This window comes from Schistocerca americana, unplaced genomic scaffold (genome assembly GCF_021461395.2).
Source record: "Schistocerca americana isolate TAMUIC-IGC-003095 unplaced genomic scaffold, iqSchAmer2.1 HiC_scaffold_1270, whole genome shotgun sequence".
NCBI lineage: Eukaryota > Metazoa > Arthropoda > Insecta > Orthoptera > Acrididae > Schistocerca > Schistocerca americana.
The window spans coordinates 12,501-17,500 of NW_025725342.1; the positions used below are offsets into that span (position 1 = coordinate 12,501).

At 51.3% G+C, this 5,000-nt stretch overlaps 1 non-coding gene across 1 annotated transcript in view; it reads right to left on the reverse strand.

Moving 5' to 3' along the window:
• LOC124564015 overlaps positions 1-521 on the reverse strand; it is a 1,910-nt gene extending 1,389 nt beyond the window's left edge. The window contains exon 1 of the ribosomal RNA XR_006970446.1: positions 1-521. This exon is cut by the window's left edge and continues 1,389 nt beyond it. This is a non-coding gene — a ribosomal RNA (small subunit ribosomal RNA).
• Between the last annotated feature and the right edge of the window lie 4,479 nt (positions 522-5,000).

A 5,000-nucleotide genomic window follows, 5' to 3' on the forward strand; every position in this document is an offset into this window, starting at 1 on the left:
CGGGGCCTCGGATGAGTCCCGTATCGTTATTTTTCGTCACTACCTCCCCGTGCCGGGAGTGGGTAATTTGCGCGCCTGCTGCCTTCCTTGGATGTGGTAGCCGTTTCTCAGGCTCCCTCTCCGGAATCGAACCCTGATTCCCCGTTACCCGTTACAACCATGGTAGGCGCAGAACCTACCATCGACAGTTGATAAGGCAGACATTTGAAAGATGCGTCGCCGGTACGAGGACCGTGCGATCAGCCCAAAGTTATTCAGAGTCACCAAGGCAAACGGACCGGACGAGCCGACCGATTGGTTTTGATCTAATAAAAGCGTCCCTTCCATCTCTGGTCGGGACTCTGTTTGCATGTATTAGCTCTAGAATTACCACAGTTATCCAAGTAACGTGGGTACGATCTAAGGAACCATAACTGATTTAATGAGCCATTCGCGGTTTCACCTTAATGCGGCTTGTACTGAGACATGCATGGCTTAATCTTTGAGACAAGCATATGACTACTGGCAGGATCAACCAGGGAGCTGCGTCAACTAGAGCTGAGCAGCCGGCCGCCCGGGAGTGTGTCCCGGGGGCCCGCGCGAACACGCAAGCGTCCGCTCAATTATTCTGCAAACAGGAGGAGGCTGAGCTCCCCTGCACCATACACCTCGAAACCCTCTCAGGTCCCGGCGGCGCGCAGCGCCGTCCTAAGTACTTGGTCGGGTTCGAGAGAGGCGCAATCGCCCGGAGTTTGGCGAGTAGACGCTTTAGGTGCGACCACCCGTGCTCCCAACTGAGCTTGCCGCTGCCGACAGAGGCCCGGGAGCGTGCTGTCGTGGCATTGCCGGCGGGAGACAACACGCGCCACCTACGGTGACCGGCAGCTCCAACGCCAGCGCCACAGAAGGACAAAAGCCCCACTTGGGTGCCGAAGCGAACTCTCCCAGCACAGCGCACGCGCCAACACGTCCGCACAGCTGCGATACAAACCACCTGCGAGAACCGCAGAGGCGACCGAGCAGCAGACGGCGTCGCGGCGCCGAGCGCCGGGCGGCGGCGCATCCTCAGCGCACACAGTCCTCAATCGGACCAGCACACTGCAGATGTCCACCGCGCTTCGCACCGGGCCCGCGAGGACCTACTTTGGCCGCACGGCGCCGCGTGCAGGGTGCGCCGGCGCGCAGCTGCGCCGCCTGCCGCCTCCGTCGGCCGGCGCGCCTGCCACTGGCCGCCCCCACCAGCCGGCTGTAGCGCGTGCGCCCACGCACCGCACGGCCAACACGCCGGGAGGCCCCCCCTCACCGGCCGGGGACGGTCCCACCCAGCCACCGCCGCGTATCGCTTCACACCCACATGCCATTCACGTTCGTGGGCATGGTGGGTATCGCTGCAACAACCGGTTGGTAGCTCAACCGATCGTCGCCATCACTGATTCACCCCTAGCGAGAACAACCGCACCACAACGGTTTACCAGTTGTTCATTTGCGTAACGTCACCAGCAAACGTAGGCGTCCATCGCCATTTGCAAATTCAACGATTGTTGCATGCCTGTGTCAGGTGTCACGACACACTGTCTGCCCACATACACGCAACAACATGTCCACGCTTAGCGAACACGTGGAAGGTGGCCCCCGTACGTATGCGATGTCCATTGCGCGAACGACTGTCAACCGGCCTCTGTCGCATGTCGCAGATGTGGAACGCAGTGCACCGTGCTATCACGGTGTGTGAGAAGAGACGACTACGTCTGACAACACGCGCCACTACATCAACAGACGGCTCATGCTGATCGCCATCCAGGGCATACCACACTGCAATCCAGCTCTTATAGGGAGACGACACGTAGCTGAGTGCACAACATTTGGACCGCATGGTTCGCCGTTGTTGGCGCAGTCGTTGTACGGTCACATGTACCACGATGTATCATTCAGTACATGAGGACCAATGTGCAGTACAGTGTGTGATTTGGACGTACAACATCAGCGGACAGTTGACACAGGCCGTACCACAGCGTAGGCTAAGTGCTTCGCCATGCGAATGCCAATGAACAACTGCAAATGCCAATGAACAACTGCAAAGGGCATTGAGCATGTACGTCCTGCTGCCATCCACATTACAGTGTATAGCTGCAAGGTGTTTAACATGAAGCGATACACTGGGGACCGGGCAGTGCGAGTAGCAAACTATATTGCGGGGGTTGCAGTTAGGCAACACTACACTAATTTAACGCGTCATATGACAATTACAGAGCAGGTTAAGGCCCAACGTGTGTTGGGTTAAGGCCCAACGTGTGTTGGGTTAAGGCCCAACGTGTGTTGGGTTAAGGCCCAACGTGTGTTGGGTTACGGCCCAACGTGTGTTGGGTTAAGGCCCAACGTGTGTTGGGTTAAGGCCCAACGTGTGTTGGGTTACGTTAAGGGGCAATGTGGGTTACGTTAAGGGGCAATGTGGGTTACGTTAAGGGGCAATGTGGGTTACGTTACGGCGCAATATAGGTTACGTTACGGCGCAATATAGGTTACGTTAAGGGGCAATGTGGGTTACGTTACGGCGCAATATAGGTTACGTTACGGCGCAATATAGGTTACGTTAAGGCGCAATATCGGTTACGTTAAGGCGCAATACAGGTTACGTTAAGGCGCAATACAGGTTACGTTAAGGCGCAATACAGGTTACGTTAAGGCGCAATACAGGTTACGTTAAGGCGCAATACAGGTTACGTTAAGGCGCAATACAGGTTACGTTAAGGCGCAATACAGGTTACGTTAAGGCGCAATACAGGTTACGTTAAGGCGCAATGCAGGTTACGTTAAGGCGCAATGCAGGTTACGTTAAGGCGCAATACAGGTTACGTTAAGGCGCAATGCAGGTTACGTTAAGGCGCAATGCAGGTTACGTTAAGGCGCAATACAGGTTACGTTAAGGCGCAATACAGGTTACGTTAAGGCGCAATACAGGTTACGTTAAGGCGCAATACAGGTTACGTTAAGGCGCAATACAGGTTACGTTAAGGCGCAATACAGGTTACGTTAAGGCGCAATACAGGTTACGTTAAGGCGCAATACAGGTTACGTTAAGGCGCAATACAGGTTACGTTAAGGCGCAATACAGGTTACGTTAAGGCGCAATACAGGTTACGTTAAGGCGCAATACAGGTTACGTTAAGGCGCAATACAGGTTACGTTAAGGCGCAATACAGGTTACGTTAAGGCGCAATACAGGTTACGTTAAGGCGCAATACAGGTTACGTTAAGGCGCAATACAGGTTACGTTAAGGCGCAATACAGGTTACGTTAAGGCGCAATACAGGTTACGTTAAGGCGCAATACAGGTTACGTTAAGGCGCAATACAGGTTACGTTAAGGCGCAATACAGGTTACGTTAAGGCGCAATACAGGTTACGTTAAGGCGCAATACAGGTTAGGTTAAGGCGCAATACAGGTTAGGTTAAGGTACGACATAGGTTAGGTTAAGGTACGACATAGGTTAGGTTAAGGTACGACATAGGTTAGGTTAAGGTACGACATAGGTTAGGTTAAGGTACGACATAGGTTAGGTTAAGGTACGACATAGGTTAGGTTAAGGTACGACATAGGTTAGGTTAAGGTACGACATAGGTTAGGTTAAGGTACGACATAGGTTAGGTTAAGGTACGACATAGGTTAGGTTAAGGTACGACATAGGTTAGGTTAAGGTACGACATAGGTTAGGTTAAGGTACGACATAGGTTAGGTTAAGGTACGACATAGGTTAGGTTAAGGTACGACATAGGTTAGGTTAAGGTACGACATAGGTTAGGTTAAGGTACGACATAGGTTAGGTTAAGGTACGACATAGGTTAGGTTAAGGTACGACATAGGTTAGGTTAAGGTACGACATAGGTTAGGTTAAGGTACGACATAGGTTAGGTTAAGGTACGACATAGGTTAGGTTAAGGTACGACATAGGTTAGGTTAAGGTACGACATAGGTTAGGTTAAGGTACGACATAGGTTAGGTTAAGGTACGACATAGGTTAGGTTAAGGTACGACATAGGTTAGGTTAAGGTACGACATAGGTTAGGTTAAGGTACGACATAGGTTAGGTTAAGGTACGACATAGGTTAGGTTAAGGTACGACATAGGTTAGGTTAAGGTACGACATAGGTTAGGTTAAGGTACGACATAGGTTAGGTTAAGGTACGACATAGGTTAGGTTAAGGTACGACATAGGTTAGGTTAAGGTACGACATAGGTTAGGTTAAGGTACGACATAGGTTAGGTTAAGGTACGACATAGGTTAGGTTAAGGTACGACATAGGGTAGGTTAAGGTACGACATAGGTTAGGTTAAGGTACGACATAGGTTAGGTTACGGTACGACATAGGTTAGGTTACGGTACGACATAGGTTAGGTTACGGTACGACATAGGTTAGGTTACGGTACGACATAGGTTAGGTTACGGTACGACATAGGTTAGGTTACGGTACGACATAGGTTAGGTTACGGTACGACATAGGTTAGGTTACGGTACGACATAGGTTAGGTTACGGTACGACATAGGTTAGGTTACGGTACGACATAGGTTAGGTTACGGTACGACATAGGTTAGGTTACGGTACGACATAGGTTAGGTTACGGTACGACATAGGTTAGGTTACGGTACGACATAGGTTAGGTTACGGTACGACATAGGTTAGGTTACGGTACGATATAGGTTAGGTTACGGTACGATATAGGTTAGGTTAAGGTACACATTGTTGTAAGGAAAGGTTTAATGGGGGGCGGGGCGGGGCGGCCGGTTTGTTGATTGTGATTATAGTAAGTGGATGCCTGCGGCATCATCTGATTTGCCACGTCAGGATGCACCTTTGGCTCATGACAGGCGGCGCTCTCATTCCATGCTTGTGGCAGACCTGTGTCTTTCATTCCTGCCATTGTTTGTGTGCTGTGAGAGGAGGCAGTATTGTGATGTTGGGTGCACCCCTGTGTAGGACATGTGTGGGTGTTGGTGGCTTGGCTGAGCAATGGTGGTTGTCGGG